At 44.3% G+C, this 23,055-nt stretch overlaps 1 pseudogene; it reads right to left on the reverse strand.

The window, feature by feature from the left end:
* Positions 1–5,336: 5,336 nt before the first annotated feature.
* On the reverse strand, positions 5,337–22,570 carry LOC146810722 (protocadherin gamma-B5 pseudogene; annotated as a pseudogene).
* Between the last annotated feature and the right edge of the window lie 485 nt (positions 22,571–23,055).

Here is a 23,055-nt window from a genome sequence, read left to right on the forward strand (position 1 = left end):
AGTAGGTCTCCTGGCGTCCTCCATTCAGGCGATATTCCCAGGCCCACTGCATTACAGAGCACTTCAGAGATTGAAGATTCGTCACCTCCAAAAAGGTTTACGCTACTCAGATCTGATTCCTCTTTCCGAGGATGCGAAGAGCGAGATGCAATGGTGGTTGGACCACATGGAGGCCTGGAATGGACGAGCCCTGTTCGGCTCCGCTCCGGATCTGGTGATAGAATCGGATGCCAGCCTTTGGGGTTGGGGAGCCAGGTGCGGACCAATCTCCACCGGGGGTCGCTGGTCTCCCCAGGAACTGTCTCTTCACATCAATTGCCTAGAACTTCTAGCGGGGTCTTTTGCGATTCGGTGTTTCTCCCCTCATCAGACCAATTGTTGTATTCTTCTCCGCATGGACAACGTTTCAGCGGTCCGATATGTCAACAAGTTGGGGGGAACACGATCCAAGATTTTGGCGGAGATCGCCAAGGATTTTTGGCACTTCTGTCTTCAACAAAAGATCACAGTTATTGCCGAATATCTTCCCGGTTGCCGCAATCAGATTGCGGACTGGAACTCTCGCCATCTTCGCGACTTCAGCGATTGGCGCCTTCACCCGCGCATTTTTCGCATTCTCCGTCGGACTTGGGGTCATTGTCACCTAGATCTGTTTGCATCTCGCCTGAATACTCAACTCCCTCTATTCTTCAGCTGGAGGCCGGACCCGAAAGCCCTGGCCACAGATGCATTTCTTCAGATTTGGCCGTCCACTCTGTGCTACGCCTTTCCCCCGTTCATGTTGATTCCCAGGGTTCTGGCCTACTCGAAACGTTTTCAAACGGAGCTGATTCTCATTGTTCCGCTGTGGAGAGCTCAACCATGGTTCCCGGACCTTCTGGAGATGTGTTGTGCGGTTCCGTTCCTTCTTCCCCAGAAGTGGAATCTGTTGCTGGATCCCCTAGGCGATCCGCATCCCCTGGTTCTATCCGGCAATCTCCTTCTGTTGGCGTGCCGAATTTCGGGGATCGCTGGTCGCTCCCAGGCCTTTCATGCGACGCTTCCAAATTCATCAGTGACGCCTGGTCTCCCAGTACTCACAAAAGATATAGAGCCTCATGGAAGCGTTGGTGTGACTGGTGTGTTCAGCGGGAAGTTGATCCCGCTTCAGCGGATGTGGCTCTGATTATTAATTTTCTAGCTTCTCTCGCTTCCTCTGGTCTGGCCTATCGTACGGTCAACAACTTCCGTTCCGCCATCTCTGCCGCCCATGTTCCCATTAATGGCAAACCGGCGGGTGAACATCCTTTAATTTCCAAGTTGCTTAAGGGCATTCGTCTTGCGAACCCTCCGTGTCCTAAATATGTCTCGCTTTGGGATGTCTCCATTGTTTTGAGATTTTTGGAGGCTTGGCCTCCTAATTCATTACTTTCTCGTAAACAGCTCTCTGCTAAATTGACTATGCTGTTATGTCTCGTTTCTTGTAAACGAGTGTCTGACGTGCGGGCGTTAGACTTGGCAGGTCGAAGATTTACACCTGAGGGTGTCATTTTTCTAATCTCTAAACGCACCAAGACTGCTACCTCTTCGGTTATTTATCCATCCTTTCCTCATCATCCCAACCTTTGCGTTGTTCAATGTGTCAAGGATTACGAGGTATGTACTGCACCTTTACGTTCTGATACACAGGGTCAACTACTTATTGCCTTGCAAAAACCTTTTCGACCTGTTACTCCTGCTACATTAGCTCGCTGGGTTAGATGGCTCTTATCTGAGGCTGGAATTGATGTTTCCATTTTTGGTGCTCACTCGGCTCGCGGGGCCATGGCCTCTAAAGCGTTCTCGATGGGTGTTTCATTACTGGACATCATGAAAACCGCAGATTGGTCTTCTGATTCTATGTTCAAAACGTTTTATTACAAGCCTATTGAACATATTGCTTCTGTTGTGGTGGATCAGCTTTGAACAAGCATAATCGGAGCCTCCTGTCCTGACATAGAATTAAAAATTTGCAAACATTCGTGACAAGAATTTTCAATTCTATTAAGGACAAGGAGGCGAGGATTATCCCACCCAAATTCATGTCTGAGTATCATGTTTATCATTGTCACAGTGGCATTTGATTTATGACAATGCATTGTATTTCTCCATGTTTACCCTTCCCTTTTATTGCCTTCACTCTCTTTATTGGATGAGTATTACGGCTATACTTTTCTTTTCAGGTTCTGACCCGAAATAGTGATTTCTACTGTTTATCCTGTTTACTCCGCTTGGATCATCTGCTGCCTGCCTCTGTTCGGCGTTTGCGGTGTTTCTAACGTCAGGATGATCACCGTCTGTGGCTGATTGACTTGGTTCCTGGCTTGCTTCTTTTTCCATTGGATTTCATGTTTTCATTTGAACTGCTCCTCACCAAAGAAAGAGGACGTACTATCTACTGTTGTGCCTTATATAGGAGAGACTCTATGGTTGTCACGTGGTACCCGGGTACTCATGGGTACTGTAGTTTTTTCGTTTTATAAACTGTTCTGATTGGCTGCTGGGCATTTCTAATAAAGAAATGAGAAAGCATAATCCTCGCCTCCTTGTCCTTAATAGAATTGAAAATTCTTGTCACGAATGTTTGCAAATTTTTAATTCTTGAACAGTATGCGGTTAGAGAGAAAAAATAAAGCTAGTAATGGAACTGGTCCATCATTCATTAGGACTGACACAAAGATGTAGAGAAAGGGAGAAAGTGAAGCAAACACAAGGAGATGATGGACAGAGCGCTGAAACTCTTCAGACACTCACCCCCAGTCACAGATCTGGGTTGAATCCATCATCGTTCTTTAGCTCACTTTTCCACCTCAGTTCAGATCCAGCTATATGCAAATCAGTCTTGACTGTTCCTCATGGGAACTCTCCAGCCCAAACTGCCAAGCCAGTTCTTCTCTGGACCGGAAACAAACATCCTGGGACCGGTTTCGGGTCAACACCCCTCATCAACCAGGCTAGCTTGAATCGAGTGACAATGAGAGCAAGGATCCCACGTTCAGCCATACACTGCCAACTTAGGGTGAAAAAAGCAAACACAAGGAGATGATGGATGGAGCGCTGAAACTTTTCAGACACTTACATCCAATCACAGATCTGGGTTGAATCCATCATCCTTCTTTAGCTCACTTTTAGCTCACTTCGTCACCCCAGGTCAGACCCAGCTATATGCTAATCAGTCTCGACACTGTGCCTCATGGGAACTTGTCCATTGTTCATTGGGACTGACACAAATATGTAGAACCCAGTGATAAAAGTTCAAGTTGAAGATGTCAGCAGGAATACCAGCAGTCTGTACATTAGAATTTAGTGGGATAAAAAAGCCAGTGTACAGGAAAGAAAGCAATCCAGAAACATCTCCTGAGAACAACCTCTGTCAAACCCGCACGCAGAGACTAGAATGAAGTCTCAGAAGAATCCTGGACTTCTTAACTCCTGGAACACCAGCATGCACACAACAGCATCCTCACAGACTCCATCTCCAATTGTAAAGACTTGATCATGGCCTACGTGGATTCCTTGGCAGCCCTCAAACAAAACAATGTGAACCTGACAAGCTAGCTAGCACGCAGAGGAACTCGGGATGACCAAGCACAGCTGCAAACAACTTGAGCGACGATGGAGATGGATCCAGGACTTCACAGACAGGAAGGCCTTCAAATATGCCTCAGACAGTACCACGAGTTGATCCTAGCCACCAACCACTCTGCGCTCTCTGGCCACATCAAAACCAGCACAAACAACAATAAAAAGATCTTCACCGTCATGAAAATTTCACCTCACCAGCAGCCTTCTCCACAAGCGTCGTCTCATTGCAGCATATCAGCTGCAAGCTGTCCCAGTTCTTCTACAACAAGATAACCTGTGTCTATGACAGTTCCAATCGCCAACTGGACCATTCCACCCTCACAGCATGCCTTCTCATCTCAACAAACACCAAGGAAAGACACAGGCCACCTGGACCAGCATCACCATGGAAACAACCACTTCCACCAGGCAGTCTATCCACTCCAGAGCACCATCAGGTCCATTCCCCACTAGGCATTTGTAAAAGGAATGGAGCTAATCAGCACAGTGCTCACCCTGATCCTGAATGACCCATCAAACCAGCCACCTAACCAGATGGCCATCTCCTGGACAACACCCAATTTGGTTTCAGAGCGAACTGCATAATAGGAAACAGACTTCATCGCCACTAAAGGTGACCTGTGTAAGATCATGGACAGAAGAGATATGCCAGCTCTCATCCTCTTGGACCTCTCTGCAGCATTTGACATTGTCTCCCACCCCAGCCTCATCTGACTGTGTGAAGCCAGCATCTCAGCCCCATACTCTAATAAATATGCCTCTTCTTGGGCGAGGCCTCACCCAAGTCAGTCAGCCTAGCCTCCTGCTGCTAAGATGCCCGGAACGACATTTGTAGAGTACAACAAGGCTCCCCACTCAGCACAACACTCTTCAACACCTACTTGATATCACTTGCCAGCATAGTCTGCGCTGATGAAACCAGTGTTCTCTTCTGCTGACGACACACAGCTGATACTCTACCTCTCCGACAAAAAGCCAATAACCCAGACCTAGTTTGTCACCTGCGTGACCAAAGTTGCCAACTTTATGAAAGCCAACTGTCTCCACCTGAACACTGACAAGTTGTGATCTTCTGCAGTTACTCCTCAGCAAGGATCTCCACCTGGAGGCAGGAAGAATTTGGACACACCTCCATCACCCATGCCAAGAACCTCAGCATATTCATCCACAATCAACTCACAATTTCCTTCCAAGTTGATGCAGTCTCCGGCTCCTGCTTCCAGACCCTGAAGATACTGAGGATTTTTAAATGGCTCCCCAACAGCACCTGCAGATCCTTCAACCAAGCCCTTCTCACCAGCAAACTGGACTATAGAAACACCCTCTAACCTGGAATCAACTCGCCACTGACTAAGCGAGTCTAAACTCAACAGAACTCAGCAGCCGGGACCACACTGAATTGAACATGCCATGCACACATCACCCTGAATCCAGGGAGCTCCACTGGCTTCCAATTCACAAGTGACCTCAGTTCAAGCTCATCTCACACACCTTCAAAACAATACACAACACAGGACTAGCTTACCTCTGCAGACACATCAGATTCCAACAAACAACCATGCACCTCAGTTCATCCCAACTCCTACTCACACACATCCACAGAACCAATGTTTGCACCTTCTACATCACCCCTAATGACTAGAATGACCAACCCTTGCACGTCAGAACCTCTGTTTTAATTCTTGAATTCCACAAGAAGCTGAAAAAGATGTGGCTATTTGACTTCAAACTTGCTACCCTTTACGAGGACCAGGCGGCTCCTGCTTCAGAATCTGAATACTTTCACAGGTGAGAGAGCACTAATAAATAGACATAAAATAACATAAGAACCGATTGTAGATGGAGAGGGGCTGTATAGGATGTGAAACTTTCTTCCTTTCCTTAAGGACCACAATTCCATACAAGCTAATAAGAAGGCAGACCAAACACATGGCACAAATACCATTTATTGCAAACAATTAGCATCTAAAAAATATAACTATTTAGATGTATTTCTAGGCTATGAAGAAGACTATGGTTTTCAAGGACTAACTTCAGGCAGCACAAAGTTTATTTAATTTGCTTTAATCAGTGACCGCATCAAACTATGCATTGCACGGCCTCATACAATGTTGTTTGAACAATATTTAAACATGTGACACAACATTTAGCTGCATAAATGAGAAACACACAGATCTTTCTAAAATCTCCAAGAAAATGGCAGTGGTGTTCTGAACAGAGCTTCTTTGTTTGAGAAGAATCGCGAAGGAGTCTAAGCAAGAAGACTTCAGAAAACAGAGAAAATGTTACTAAAGTCTATATGGTTCTATGTTCTTCAAAAACACTATCAGGACACTAACATAATCTTTACCTTGAAAGATGCCAACAGTACAAGCACAACTTCAGTGAAAGACTGTGAAGCTAACTATTATGGGATCCCAAAGGAAGTGGCATCCTTGTGGGATTGGGAGGTACATTTTGAGGCAGCACACATTGCGAATTAGAAAGAAGGACTAGCACGCACGTGTTTAGAAGCTGCACATTCTGGAGGAGATGAGCACATTTGAAGATGATGCTCTATAGATAGAAAGATGACAAAAATATACTATGGGGAATGTCCACAAAGAGACTGAAGGACAATTGAAATTGGTGTGTCTGCACCAACTACTGATAGTAAATAATATTGTGGTCTGAATTCAAAAGGACAGAAGGAGTAGGCAGCCATCACAACAACAACACATACAAGCAAGAATGAGGTGCTCAATAACGAAGAAAAAGAAATGCAGTACCTTTCAGTTTTTCTAAATTAGCTAACTAAAGAGGATGGCTGAGTCAAGGAACTCAGAGCACACACAGGCACTTCAGCTTCCTCTGGTTCCACTTTTCCACATTTTGATTCAACTGTGAGCTTTGCACGCTATTGCTTAACATAGATTGCTTTTATAAGAACTAAGAACACTTACAAACCATTTTTTTACATTTAAAATAGTGATTAGAAATTATCACAATAAAATATCTGCTTCCATGCACAACAACAGACACCTAAACCTTTCTTTAAACACTTATACTGTATTATGATATGAACATAATTTCTTAATGATTGCATAGAAGGGGAGCATATGGTTTCCGGTAACTCAGGCAGTTCTTTCTTCTCAGTGCTTCCTGCTCCATCTCTAGTGTAAGGTAACAAGTTATGTATGTGCTTGGGACTTAAGTGGAAAGTAAAGAGCAAAAGAACACAGAATGAGGTGTGCACACCTTCAGGCCAGCAAATTACTTACTGCTGCCGTTCATGGCTCAAATAGCACCTACTTGTTTCTAGTTTTGCTTTGAATTGTTTACTAAATAGTGCAAGTACCTGTCCAGTAATAGCTCTCTGCAAGGGATCATCTTCTACAAATGGAAGACGAGGATCAGGTAGCTCATCTTGCTCCTTGTGGGGTGTTTTGTATAACTAGAACCATATCTACTATTACAAAGGACCATTTAATGCCACTCATTGTTCTGTATGTTTCCTGCGACTGGCAGCATACATGCAGATATTGCTACTCACTTATTTAGTTCATGAATATTATACAAATATGTAGAAATTGTTTGGTTTCTGACTAATCGGAAATCTTCCAAGAAAGGATAAATACATTTTTTCATTAATTGATGCTCACCTGTTACTCTATATACTGCCACTCAGCAGGAAAACAATTGATTTGATTTAGTTTTTATGAACCACCAAACGATTGCACAGAGGCGTCTTGGCGCTGCCTATGACCGGACGGGAACAGAGAAGATTCACAGACTTTCAAGATAGCTAGTTAAGATCCAGAGTGAAAAGCCAGGTCTTTAAAGCCTTCCTGAACTTAAACAATGAGGTAGCACTTTTCAGCTCCCAGGGCAGGTGGTTCCAGTATAAAGTTGTGCAGTGTATCAAGCTCCTGCCTCCCCAGGTTGCCACCCTGTGAGAGGGTACAGTCAACTCTTGCTGAGCTGGGAAGAAGGATCCTGCCTGGAAGATACCACCAAAACCTATCTCTGAGGTGCACAGGGCCTTGGCCCTGAAGAGCCATGTAACCTGTACAAAGGCCCTTGAAAGTTATGAGTTTCCTCATTACCAGCCAGTGAAGACTGCTGACAGGTTGGGCGGCCGAACCATATCTGGGAGACTTTGTAAGAAGACAGACTGCAGAATTTGACCCAATTTGTATTTTTTTCAACTATTTCTGTGGCAGATTTAAATATAGCCCGTTACAATTGTCTATTCTCGATAGCACTAAAGCAGTAACTATCGTCTTCTGCATGTCGAACGGCAAGAATTACACAATTTTCCTGAGCACGGGGAGGGAGAAAAAGGAGGCAGAGATAAGATTATTTACTTGATCCGTGTAGGTTAATCGGTAGTCAGTCAGGACTCCCAGATTTTCCACCTTCTGCACTGATTTTGGCAGGATATCCAGTTCCTCCTGCCACCAATTTGGGGACCTAAAGGTGGGATTATTTCCAAACAGGAAGACCTATTTCTTAGTTTACTTCATTTATAGTCAATCCAAAGACCCACTGTACTCATGCAGTTTTTATGATTCTACTCATGTCTCTGCCTTCGTCCGATAATGACACAATCATTTGGGTGTTGTCAGAGTAAAGACATCAACAAGAGCCCAAATGACTGGATAAGAGCTGCCAAGGGGGTCACAAAGAATAAACAGAGGTGGGCTCAGGGATGCCCCACAAGGCAGCGAAAAAACAAAAAAAGTTAGGTGGTGAAGCCTTTAAAGGCGACTTTTTGAATGTGCTCTGTCAGAAACTATTTCAGCAGTTTTAGTGTTACACCTCGGATCCCCAGGTTATGTAGGCGGTTAAACAAAAGATTATGAATAATCATATCAAAGGCCGCACACAGATCAAGGAGGAAGAGTGCGGCATTGCCTTCCCCATCCCTGATCTCTTCCGTTGCCACCAAGCGAGCGGATTCAGTGCTATAGCCGCTACAGAAGCCACATTGTGTGCCATCTAAAGTGTTGTTTTCTTCCAGAAAGGCAACCAACTGCACGTTCATAGCTTTCTCAACCAATTTGGCTGGAAGTGGGAGCCTAGAGATGGATGATAATATTTTAATTCCTGCTCACTCAAGTTAGATTTCTTCAGGGGCTGCAACACTGAGGCTGCCTTCCATTCTTTAGGATAGGTTCCTGAACTGAACATGGTAATAAAATCTTTGCTAGGTACGGGGATATTGCCTAGGAAATTAGACCAAATATATTTGGAGGACAAGGATCTGATGGTGATCCAGACTTTGTTTTAAATATGGCCTGGGTGAGTTGATCCTCCGTAAATGAGGCAAACCTAATGAAAGTGGAATTGTTTAGGGGTCTTGCTGGGGACTCATGGCTGACCTGACCTATATGTCAATTGGTGGTAAGTTTGTTATAAGGTACTTTTACTTTCTGCCGAAAGAAATGTGCTAAAGATTAGAAGGCCGGCTTGCCTTCGACTGCGTTACAGGAGGCTGGGGGCGAGAGCTTGGTGACTGCTTGAAACAGGGCCCTAGTGGAGTTGCTAGCAGATTGTATTTGTTTAACAAACAAAAGCTGATTCGACCTCCAAGATAAGCTTTTTATAGTGGGCAATACAAGATTTATATTTCTCTCTTTCTAGAGTATTATGATCTCTCCTCCAGACTCTCTCCTGTCAATGACAACTCCCTTTTGCGTACCTGAGAGAGTAATTGAACCAGGGAGAAGTCAGTTTACCTCTTTTAATAATTTCTGACTTGTCTGGAGCCATCGAGGTAACTGCTGCGCTTCACCAGCTTAACCAACACGTGAAATTCTCAAACATGCATTAATATGTGTGAATATGCTAATGTGTGTTAGAATTCTCTAGATCTAGTGCCACCCTTTTTTGCGCTTTACATTTTTTTGTCAGTTAATTCGAGAAAAACATCTTTATGTATGAGAAAGTGGTAAAGCCAGGGAAACAAATTATAGTGTGTCCTAATGAAGCAGTGCACTGCTGAGAGTTATGTGCCTCGCTCTAGTAATTATGCTTATCTGAGGTAGCAGATGGTGAATGTCCATGCTAGGGTGTTGGTTTAAGATACAGAACTTAATTCAAGTCAACAGCAAAAGCCACCATGGACTGGATCATGTTTGTGTTTTAATGTAGAACATTTATAACAGTCCCTTACTTCTATGTTAAATTTCAATTTTAGGATGACCACAGTTATATATCCAAGTTCTCGTTCTCTCCTGATTGAATTTTGTGAACACACCAGTTACTTTGCGTGTGGAACTCTGTGCCTTCTGGCAGACTAGCAGCCATGAATTCAGGTACACTTATATAAAACCACACAGAAAATATTATTCTTTGCTAATTAATTAGCTGCACTCAACAAGCAATTCCACCCAGATACAACACTTTGCGGTATGAGTGCATACTGTGCTCACGCTGATCCGCTCTATGTTGCTCTGTTGCCGTAGATGTCTTAGGACTGAGTAATTCATTGCCCAAACCCCCACATTATTTGGACTACATTTGATACTAAGCGGACTGTAAAATAAAAGACTATATGTAAATCTGCATGCGCATCCCAAGGCAATCTCTTGATACTATTGACACATAACTAATGTTTATTGTTATCTGAATAGTACTCAGTCTTTCATCTTTCCCAGTGATGGTAAAATGAGAGGACCTTACGTATTCAAAACTGTTCATGAGGTGAAACATAGCATAGTAGTGCGTTCAACTGTGGAGCCAACAGCCCTGGCTTTCAGTCACTGAACACACTAAAAGAATAAACCTGAAGATAGGCCAGAGTTTCCATTGCCAAATCTTAGCACCACAATCTCTAGCCATTTACAGAGCGAAACCATTGAACAGCTTCATAAAAAATCCTCAATGTGGCAACATATTAAGTCTGCCAATAATGCACACATCCATCATTCATACAGCTCTCATAAGTACCACACATGAAATCATTACATTTTTCTGTAACCACTGTTCAACAGATTGTTTTAGCAAGGTGGCCTCACCCATGCTGCATATAACACTGCTGACCCATCCCACTCTGTGACGAGGTGCCACTGATTAACACACAGGACTTAAACCAAAAGATCAGAATTAATTGGTGAAGCTCCTCCTTGTCATGAGGGAAAGGACATCAAGCACTTTGTTGGGCTGAGGAGGTCACGGCCAAAGGGCTTTGACATTTTTTGCCCAGCAAAGTTCAGCTCAGGCAACCAGCACCTGCACATTCAGGGCATATGTAGCGCACTTGAACATAAAGAGAGGCTGTCAGGGTGACCTCTGCTCAGCTTGACAGACACTCTTAATGTCTGCCAAAAGGTGGGGGGCGGGACCCTCTGCACTTAGGGACAGGGTGCTGCTGCACAAAGCAACAGCGTTTTGGGGTTATGTCCCTGAGTAGCAGCGACTCTATGTCGGAGCCCAGGAATAGTGATAACGTATTGGTCTATGAGACATTCCAGACAAAGGACTCCCTCTGATTATAGGTGACAATGCTATGCTTTGTGTGGTCTGGAAAGAAGCCCAGTTGAAGACTTCCTAGAATGACAGTCTGCAGTGCAGTGACATTCTCAGAGGCATTCTCATCAATCCAGTGATTGCTGTATTTATACCACGTGGTATGAAGGATCTCTTTGTGTTTATTCCTTGGTTGGTGAACATTGGTGCTCAGTGTCCAAATCAGTAAATGTAACAGACCACAGAATGCAGGATCCTGTTGCTCAACAGAAAATAGTTTTTTACTTTCATTTTTATTAACTGAAGTTCCCATGCCAAGAACTAGAAATCAGAGCACATGGTCCCTGTCACAACACAGGTTGGAGTTTCCAGTAGAACCAGGAGTTTGAGGGCTAAGCTGTATACTCTTCTTTGGGAACTAAATGACTACATGGTACACGAAACTCAAGTCTCTAGTTCCTTAATGGAAATGTAACAATCGCCCTAGGTAATAGCTGTACAATTACTTTTTTAATTTTAAGACAATGTTTTATGATTTAAAGGAAAAGACAGTACTTGCTGCCAGTGTTATCTGGGGTACTCCAACTAGCCCTTTGTGCCTGTTTTCTGACTGGAACCACCAGTGTTGCTTTGGAGAGCACAGAGCCTCAACTAATGTGTTTATGCGAGACACATATTACTCCTACATCCCTCCCTCCCTCGCTTCAATTCATTACCATTAAGGCTGTTTCACCTCTAAAGATACCAACAGCAAGATCCTTTTGTTTAGTTTAAAAGACTCTCCTCCTGCCACTACTCTTTTTAGACTTACTGATGCCGGTGAAGCCTCATCGAAGCAGGACTGAATTACATTTTTCTTCTAAAAAGTTTAATTGAGCACTTAATGGTTTCCCTGATGGGACCTGGGACGATCCAGCAAGAAAGTTAAAAAACCTCATTGCCCAATGTTAAGTGGACTAGCTGACAGCGAGAGGTGAAAGACGGTGACAGAGTCTGGTCAGCTCTCAGGTAGCAGGGGCTGCATTCAAGGTTTAGAGGGCAGCAGGGATCACACTGGAGCAGAGTATAAAGGAAGGTTTAGTGAGTCATCCTTTATGGCACATATTTACTTTTTTTGTACTTATTTTATGCCTGATTAAAGTTCTAGGGAGTAGTTAAGGATCCTCTAGCACCTTATTGGGCCAGTGACTTGAGTTACTTCGGTGTGTAACTTTGGTGACAAAGGTAAGACTCCTATACAAATATAAGGAAGGAGACGGGGTACTTCTCTTTACTTGCTGTTTTACTATGTAGGGTAAAAGAACTGTGAAGAGGAGACGTGTTATCTTCCTTGGACGAGGAAGGTCCGATACCGGCCCAAAGGTCCAGGTCGGAGGACAGAGTTTAACCTTCTAGGGATATCCCCTCTGTCGTGACTCCTGCAGAGATCCAGGTGAAGACTGGGGTAAAAAGCCCTGGCTAGCAAGTCAAGGGATAAGGGCAAGAAGGCAAAAGCATCAAATCGACTGTTAATGTTGATGACCAATACTCCTCCTTTTCTGATGCACAGGTTTTCCAACTGCATCAAACTGAAAAATGTCAGAAGGGAGGAGAAGTTGAAAATCCTTTCATGTTAGAGACAACCTGAGGTTCCCTCCCTTCAGATGGATGAAGCATTATTCCCACACTACATTAAACATTGCTACTGCCATGTCTTTTCATGGGAAGCTAAGGAATAGGGGCATGATAGAGTTGGACACATCCTCAGTTCTGAGGTATTTGCAAACATTGGCCATGCTGGAGGGAGAGGGGGTTTATTCCCAAGTCATCAAGGAGGATGCAGTAAGGGTCACATTAATTGGGAGAACATCAAGCAATCCTGTGGATTGTTCTTATTTTGATCCATTAGATAAAAAAGTCAGCACTGTCCTAAAGAAGCCTGGAAAACTTGCACTAAAGGCTAGTACCTACTCAGCATTTACAGCCGAGTCAAAGGTAAAAGACTTTGATAAATTTGCAGTGGCCATTCAGGAGGAACAACAATCTTCTGAATTATTAGGAGTGATAGATCAACAGGCCAGATTGCTTGTGGGCATTTCCTCCAATGTCATTAGATCAACGGAATGGCATTTGGTGCAATGGTTTGGGCAAGGGAGGCCTCTGGATGAGAGAATCAAAAGCATAGACGGCAGAGAAGACAGCCCTCCTAAAAATTCCCTTTCAGGCCTGCATGCTATCTGGAGAGCAGTGGGACGTAATGATAACTAAAAAGTTCAAAGACCACAAGCATGCTTTTGCTTACAAGAGGAAATCAGGTTTTAACATGTTTTGGGGTGATTCCTCAGAAACCTCCCCAAAGAAGGAATATAAGACCTTGTTCTTCAAGAGAGACGTTTCAGCCCAAGAGATACTCCTCCAAAATGGACACCTCCAAGCACTCCGGTTCGAGCCAAAAGAAGTCGGGACAACTTTGAAGACTCGAAGGGGATCCTGTTGGGGCAGGATCCAGAAATATCTTCGGGCATGGGAGAGGGATGTGTCTGATGAGTGGGCCTTGAATATAGTCAAGAACAGCTATGCTATTGACTTCTCAGAGTTGACACCTTAAACAGGCATCATCTGTATTCACTTGCCAAGGGGAAGACTAAAAGATTGATATTTCTCTCAGGATTAGAGGCACTGCTGGAGAAAAAAGCCATCATTCTGTAGCAAGAGCTAGAAAAAAGGTTAAAGGTTTTATTTGATCCTCTTTATAGTTGAAAAGGCTTACAGCTGTGCTTGATTTATAATGTGCAAACACTGGATCAGGACAGTCCATTTCTGGATAGTGAATCTACAAATAATATTTTCCATATTAAACCCAGGGTAATTCTTAGCATCCATAGATTTGCAGGATGCATATCTGCACATCCCTAGGAGGATTACACACCAGACATTTCTGGGTTTTGCAGTGGGAAATTCCCACATGCAATTCAGGGTTCTTCCCTTCATGCTGAAATCCACCTCAAGGGTGTTAATAAAGAGGTTAGCCCACCCCACTCCATTTTTTCCTGCTTTGTTTGGGAGAAATATTTCAACACCCTTACCTGAACGACTGACTTATCCAAGCTCCATCAGGGGAGTTGGTCATGGCTAATTCTCAAAGGGTATCTTGGCACTTCAAGAACATGCTTTTCTAATAAAGTGGGAGAAATTAAATTTAGTTCCTGCTCAAGATCTTGCTTTTATAGGAGCTACATTTCCCACAGAATAGGGAAGAGTGAGTTTGTGAGAAATGAGGCTACTATGAATCTAGGTTCATATCAGAGATCTAATAGAACAAAAGGCATCAATGGTCTCAGCCTGGCTAAATATCCAAGGGGACTTAACAGCAACAATTTTCCTGGTCCCTTGGGCAAGAATTCAACTAAACAAGCTGATTAAATGGATCTTAGTGAACTGAACTCCATGGAAGTAGACTCTATTATTAGAAATCAAATTGCAGGAAGAACTTGAGTTGGTGGATGGTACCTTTTCACATTTTGAAAAGAGTTCTCCTGGATCTGCAATCTCATATGATCGTCACAACAGATGCCAGCCTCTCAGGATGCAGTGACTGGCAAGAGAATTGCCAGTCACAAGGGTTCTGGTTGTTAACAGATAAAGACTTCACAGTGCAGAGAGGTGTAGGAGGTAAGGTTGTCCTGTTATCCTTTGAATTACAGAACAGAGGCAGCTCAGACCTGATCAGGACAGACATTATTACAACCAAGGCTTGTGTCAACAAGCAGGGATGAATAAGATCCTCCTCCATGGACACAGTAGCACAAAAGGTATTTCAGTGGGCTCAACATTCTCAGATTTCCCTCTCCCACATACAGCGAGTGTGCAATTTTCTGATAGATGATGTAAACAGACATTTCGACTACGGACTTCGCTCTTCATCCAAAGATGGTCAATTTCTTGGTGTACCAATGGGGTGAACCAGTCATGAACCTATTTGTTTCCACCGGTAATGTGAAGTGGCATATGTACTGTTCAAGGGGAAAGGAAAAAGAAAATGGACCACAGGTCTCCTATATGCTTTTCCCCAGTTGGTGACCCCAGTCTAAGCCCGAGCCAATTGGTTTCCCTTGTTGACAGCCCGCAAGATACTGGAGGAGTGGAGACTACTGAAAGTTCCTTCCCCTCTCCTCTTTCTAGTGCCTAGACAGGCCTCCTTGAGGAGACTAAAATTAAGACTTGAAGGATCACTCTATAGTTTATAGGAGGCATTCCACCCGTAGATCTCACAGTAGACATTGGGGTTCTTTAAGCTGGTGGGAGTGCCTGAAGAATGTTGGACCCCGCTACTGTGTGTGGCTTTGGGTCAGATCCTTGAGGTTTTGCAGGATGGATTTAGACTATGACTGAAAGTAGCTACTCAGAGGGTGCAGTTGGCAGCCATTATGGGTTTTAGGTGCTCTTGGAAGAATCTGTGGGCTGAGGATGGTTTGGCTCATAGATTGTTCAAGGGCATAAACAATATCTCCCCAGTGCCTCCAAGGATATTCCTGATCTGGTCCTGGGAGCATTGAGGAGTTCTTCATTTGAGCATTTGGATAAGGTGGATTTAAATATCCTAACTCTCAAAACATTTTTTCCAGCTGCTATTACCTCAGCTAAGAGGCTGGAAGAACTCAGAGCTCTTTCTTCTAAACATCCATTTTGCAGGGTTTTTCACGCTAGAATTGTGTCAATGACTAGTCCATATTTTATCCCCAAGGCACACTTCTTGTTTCTTAGACAACAGGAGGTAACCGTACCAGAATTTTTCTTATCTCCATCCTTAGATGAGGAAAGTAAACTATAGTTTTTGGAACTGAGAAAGGTCATCTGTATGTATTTATGGTGAGTAGAGCCCTTTACAAAGGCAGAGTCACTTTTTTGTAAACGTTATGCCATCCAGGAAATGAGAGAAACTAACTACTTAATCATTAGGTAGATGGATCAGAGCCTTAATTGCATTAGCTTATGGTGCTCTGCGTAAAGTGTCACCTTTGGGCGTACAGGGAAGGTTGACAAGAAGTATGTCATCTGCGATGGTAGAGTTGCAGGTTGCTACGATTACTGAATTATGTAGAGCCACTACGTGGTCTTCCCACTTGACTTTTATCAAGCACTTTAGGGATTCAGAAGAAACATATCTAGGTGAGGTACTGGGATACAGAGTGATTTCTTCTATGAAGTAATAGAGTGAATTGCAATTCTGTTCAATAAAAGGCTTTCTATTTGAGCATTCAACTTCAGTTGTCCTATGTTTATTGCTTGCTCTCATTAGTAATGAATTTAAGCAAGGGAGGGACATAAGGGTAATACTTAATTACTTACCAGTAATTGCAATACTCTGAGTCCTACTCCCTCATATACCATTCCAGACAGGAATAACTGAGTTGTATTTGGTCTTAGCTTTGAACTATCAGAGGACCAACGGTGTGGGGAGGGATTAAGTTTCATATTAAACAAAGGAATTTCGGGTTCTTAAGAGGCTATACAGCATCATTGGCAATGAACTGAAGCAAGGGAGTAGAACTCAGAGTAATGAAATTAACAATATGTAATAAAGGCTTCAGAGGTTTTAGACACAGGGGAGAATGCAAGACATCGATTTTCATTGTCATGACCTTGCCGGGGAAATATCAGCTTCTCCCGAGGATCGCCAATGAAAATTAACTTGTGTCAGGGCAGGGACGCTGAGTTTTCAATTGAATCCAATATTCTCAATTTACTTTTTCAACTACCAGTTTACGATAAGTAGGTGAGGTGTAGTAATGTGCTTATTACCACCATCTCTATACATATATCAAGGATCCACTTTACAATTTTGCAGCCCTGACACCAGAAAAATATCGAGAAATGTAATGGACCAGAGCAATGTGTGCTATCAAGCTTAGGCATTAGAGGAACACCACTTCTCTATCACGGAAAATAACTAGCCTCAACCCATGGCCTGGAGACAAAGGAGCAACATTAAGCATTCCTCATCTCAATGTGACAGGTAGTAACTGATCTTGAATGCAAGGCTGGGGTAGAGGGATAGGGAAATGTAATGACTCCCATTCCTCTCAAGAGGAAATTGGGAAATTGGGAGCAGTCGGCGGCCAGCACCATGGAGTACGCAATCTCGGGTCCTTCTTCTGGGAGCAAGAAAGTCTCCAACTTCCCTCTGGCTGCTGCGGATAACTTCTCCACATGCGGGGATCCCCTCTCGGCCGGGGGAGTCCCCACCTTGAACCAGGCCCGGATCTGGCCTGACTTCCGGCCCGTAACTTCCTTGTCCTGGCCCCACCTACCACCAGGCGGCTCGCCTGACTTCCTGCAGGGGAACGGGGAATCGTGGAGCAAATTCTCCATCGATTTCGCTGATCTCTGCGGCTCCTTCTCCAGACACCGCAATGCTGGTGAGCTCCCGCTCCCAATGGCATAAAAACACGGGATAGGCTCACGCTGTACCATGCAGGCACTAACATGCGGGGTGGGCACCTGCTCCCATTGGGCATAAAAAACACAGGGTAGGCTCCCACTGTACCACGCGGGCATCAACATGTGGGGTGGGATCCGCCAACAGGAGTACACAAACAGCGATGTAGGCTCCCTCTTTCAGGAACACAAATCAGTGGGGTAGGCTCCCGCCTTCAGTGACACCAATGCGGGGTGGGCTCCCGCCTCCAAGGCATCAATGCGGGGGAATCCCCACGTCTGGATTCCCTCCAAATATGTCGCAGCTCAGCACTGTAAAGTCCCAGCACTCTCCCCATCCTGGGAGAGATATATAGCGCTCACAAGGCGCTCAGGCAAAGGTTCAGGGGCACAAGGATGGGTCCAGGCAGGCCAGCTCCCAGGGCCCTGCAGCAGGGAGGCAGTCCCTCGTGGCAGTTCCTCCTGGGGCCCAGCAGCAGCAAGTCCCCAAGTAGCTAAAGGAAGCACAAAAACATGGGGTCACAGCCCCAATATTTATACCACATTTCTCTTTGTCTGCACTGGCACAGGGTTTGGGGGAACCAGTCTCAACTGGTTCTGGGGGGTATTGGAGCACTCTTTTCACAGGGCTCCTCTTCCCTTTTGTGAGGGGGGTCTCGAGCATCAGACACACCACATGGGGGCGGAGCCAGCATTCACCTAGGCAGGCACAGACCTATTCAGGGTCAGGGGACTACTCCTCCCACTACTCCAAATGTAGATCCCCTATTCAGCCTAGCGCTGACTCACCCTGCCCTCCCTGGAGCCACACACCTCACCTGCCCCGGTCACTCGAGAGCCAGACATGCAATACACATCAGGTAGGCAGACACATAGCACACAGAAATGCCAACTTATAAAAGTGGCAATTTTAAAAATTGTGCAGCATTTATTATTACTATTCCAAGCATACCAAACTTGACCACGCTGCTCCTCTCATATCAGGAAAAAACACTGAAACACTTATCAGGGAATCCCCAATGCATTCCTATGAGAGAGCAGCCTCACAGCAGTGAGAAACCAAAATGGCTGTTTGTCACTACCAGGACATGCCACACACTTAAGGTACATGTCCTACCTTTTACCTAAAATGCACCCTGCCCATAGGGCTAGCTAGAGCCTAACTTAGGGGTGACTGACATCCAGTAAAAGGGGGTCACAGACATCGTACACACTTTAGGTGCCACATCACAGATAAAAGCATCAGCAAATATTCGCTCTTGATACACAAAGAGGGTGTAATAAACCTAAGAGAGTGTTTTATAGCAAAAGACTATAAATGGTATGATCAGATTGGCACACGTGAGATGAAATAACCATCATCACATTGTGAAGCGCAAAGTGGTGGGCTGAATCAAAGAATGGCAGTACATAATTTTGTCTTGGAGTATTCCAAAGGACACATGGCCATGCGGTCATCACTGCAATGAAGCCAAGTGGAAAAAGGTAGTTCTTGAAAATGTAGAGGGACAAAAAGAACATCCTTAATTTTTTCAAAATGAGTAAGCCTAGTTGAAACTTAGTTTACACAGGTGTATTCTCCAGAAATTTCCAATATTTTTTGTTATGATTGTTACACAAATTGCCATAGATTACGATGGAAAATATCACATTGTGTAGTTGGGATTTTGTGCAGGCAAAAATGCTACATTGAGAGAAACTCAACAAAGCAAATACATTGAACACTGTTTATGTCACGTGCGATATTGCAATTTGTTTTTTAACATGAAATGCATTCTTGCACCAAAAATGAATACAAGAACACATTTCAAGCTACTAAACATAGGAAAATGATGATTCGGCAGTTCATGTAATAATGCATAACGTTGTGCAATGTTTTTGGACATTTAATGCAATTTCGACAAAGGAAATTCCATGAATTCGGCCCAGGTTTAAAAATTAGTTGGCTTTACAACAGGGTGGGGCTGCATAACCACCATCATGTCTAATTGTTCTGCTGATAAAGGGAGAAATGTACACACCATTGTTCAAAGTAGGCAGAGTATAAAATATATTTGCAATTTTACAGAGTTTTTCACTATTAAAAAATAGTCAAATATGTTCCAAATAATGATAGTGTGTATTGACCATCTACTTCGTTTACATGTACAGACAAGCTTGACATCACCTACAGTGGCCTATATGACTGTGTATAAAACACAGCAGAACACAGCTTTTTAATGGCCATTTGTGGCCATGTATAATTCAGAAAAAATATTAATATCCACTACTGAGTTTCTCCCCCTGTTATTGACCAGCTACTGTAGCTAGATTAATGGTGTCTATTAGATTTATGGAAATGCAGTTCAGTACCAAGATTGAACAATGTTTAATGAAAAACAGCAAAGTGATTTCATTGCGAATGGCTTTTAGTATGTTTCACTCTTTAACTTGTTACTAAATATTAGCATCCTGCTCCCCTTCAGCTGCAAAATACAGTAAATTATTCTAGCTGGAATATCAGAATTGGGTAACTAGAATGTTGTGCTTCAATATTCATTCATCAATAAATCATTCACATAATGTTTCCATGGTTACCGATTTGGTATGAACCAAGAAATATCACCCATGTTCCTACACTGCTGTTGCAAGGAAAAACTGATTCCCAACTACAACTGACAAGAACTCTCACCTGATTCAAGCCGTCACTCCCAACAGATTCTCCAACAGACTCGTTTCCAATCCCAGAGTCATTCGCAGAAGAGAGGACATCCGTGGAAACCTCCTGACTTGGTTGAAGGAAGGTGAAATGATTGTTCCCAGAATCCATGGCCACGGCGACCTCATAAGAGTAGGGCAGAGGCAGAGTTCCATTCTGGTAATTAGATGCGACTCTTGGATCAATGTGTGAATAAAGAGTGGGGGTTAGAGATTCAAACTTACTGGGTTCCTTGTGGTTTTTGCATTTGAAAACCACAACGAGCATCAAAGACAAAACAAATAAGAGCGAAATTAAAGCTAATGCTAAAACCAAATAGATATTTAAATTAGATTGGTTGTCTGTGTCCCGTGGTTGGTTGCTTAGCTCAGGAAGGGCCTCCTGTATGTTTTCTGCAAACACCACGTTTAGCGTAACTGTGGCTGACAGCGGCGGCTGTCCATTGTCCTTCACCAGGATGACCACCTTCTGCTTGAGCGCGTCCTTCTCTTGAAAAACTCTTGATGTCCTGATTTCTCCAGTGTGGAGCCCGATTGTAAAGAGTGATGGGTCGGAGGTCTGAAGCAGGTGGTAGGAGAGCCATGCGTTGTGTCCAGCGTCTGCATCCACAGCCACTACTTTTGTGATTAGGTGACCCTTCTCGGAATAATGAGGGACCATCTCAAACATTACAGATCCATCTGGACTGGGTGCAGGGGAGAGGACTTCAGGGGAGTTATCATTCTGATCCACAATAAAGACCCTCACGGTGACATTACTGCTAAGAGGAGGAGACCCAGAGTCCTGACCTCTCACCTGGAACTGAAACTCCTTCAGCTGCTCATAGTCATAGGAGCGCTGGGCGTAGATCACACCAGTCTGGGAGTTAATGGAGATGTAGGAGGAAAGAGGGATGTCCAGATGAGTACCTTGTACAAAGTAAGTGACACGGGCGTTTAGATCCAAATCTACATCAGATGCCTTTAGACGGTAAATAGAGGCCCCGGCTGCATTGTTCTCGGAGACATAGACCTGGTAGGAAGATTTATCAAAAATGGGTGGGTTATCGTTTATATCGGATAGCTGTAATCGGATAGTTCTACTGGTGGCCAGCGGTGGAGATCCTTTGTCTGTGGCTGCAACTGTGATGTTGTATTCTGGGACAGCTTCTCTGTCCAGGGTGCTTTCAGTTACAAGCTTGTAATACTTTCCAGAAGAGGAGATTAATCGAAACGGTATGTTTTCTTGAATCTGACATACAACCTTGCCATTATCTCCTGCATCTCGGTCATGGACACTGATGAGCGCTACCACTGTACCCGGGGAGGAGTCCTCAGGGAGGGAACTGGAGACAGATGTAAAGGTTACCTCGGGGGCATTGTCGTTCTCATCAGTAATTTCTATATGCACTCGACACTGTGCAACATGCCCCCCTCCATCCCTTGCTTCTACTGCCATTTTATAAGAATTCATCTTTTCAAAATCGAGGGCACTCTTAATTTGAATTTTTCCAGTATCTGCGTCCAAATCAAACATATTATACAACTGGTCAGGTATGTTGCTAAATGTGTAGGTGATTTTTGAATTTGAACCTTCATCCTTGTCCGCGGCTTTCACTTGAAGCACCACCGAGTTAATTGCTGCCCCTTCACTGATGCTGGCTCTGTAGACCTCTTGACTGAACACTGGGATATTATCATTGACATCAAGAACATTAATATTAATGTCCACGGTGCTCGATCTGATTGGATCTCCCCCGTCAGAGGCAGTGAGAACCAAGCGATGGTGACTTTCTTTTTCACGGTCTAAGACAGTTTCCAGAACTAATTCCGCATATCTGTAGCCATCGATGCTCGCTTTTTCTTCCAAGACAAAATGAGGGTTTGGGCTCAGCTTATAACCCTGCAGGGCATTAATGCCAATGTCAGGGTCCCGGGCATTGCCAAGTGCAATACGGGTCCCTGGCAAGGAGGTTTCAACTATTTCTACATCCATGGACTTCTTTGAAAAACTCGGGGGGTTGTCATTAATGTCCTGAATAAAAATTTCTACGTGAAAAACATTCATTGGATTTTCCACAACAGCCTCGAAGGTGAGGGGGCAGGTGGGCGACTCCCCGCACATCTCCTCTCTGTCGATCCTGTCACTCACCTGGAGGTCCCCGGTCACAGGATTCACTGTCAGATACTGTTTGTCAGCATCAGAGACAACACGCAGATTCCTGCCGGACAAACGCCCGATATTTAACCCCAAATCCTTCGCTATGTTCCCAACAACGGAGCCCCTCTTCAGTTCCTCTGAGATTGAATATTGTATCTGTGCACAGACCTCCTCACAGACCCATAGAAACAACAAAGACGCCAGTACTTGCCGCCTGCCTCTCGGTGCTGCGGCTCCGGGGTGGGCTCCGATCCCCGTCATTATCAGCGCTGCTTTCCTGTAGAGTTCCTTTCAGAAAGTACAGATTTTCCCGAATACTCAAAATAAAACGCTAACAAAATCTTGAATTGTGAATCCAGGCCGCGCCGATTTCTGGATATTAATTAGGGCGCTTCCGTTACATTCCAAACTCGCGCTGTGTTATGCGAAGAGCTCCCGGCAGTGAATCCCTTCCTTCCCAGCCTCTGCTGCTCTCCAAAGTGACCGGGCTCTGCGATTACAGGAGGCTACAGTGAAGCTCGGGCTCTCGCCCAGGATTTGACAACAGCGCCACCTCGCGACTCTTCACAGGCACTGATGGCATTGAGCTCCACTAAGCACGGCAAACTTCTGCAAACTCTTTTTTAAGAAGATGTATAGAAAGAAAATAAAAATGGTACTGGGACACATTACCGGCTACAAACCTTGCCAGTTAATATCAGTACATCGAGTGTATCCAGCTAGATGGAGCGTGTTAGTCCATGTTC

Source organism: Triturus cristatus, chromosome 7 (assembly GCF_964204655.1).
Source record: "Triturus cristatus chromosome 7, aTriCri1.1, whole genome shotgun sequence".
In the NCBI taxonomy this organism is placed as follows: Eukaryota; Metazoa; Chordata; class Amphibia; order Caudata; family Salamandridae; genus Triturus; species Triturus cristatus.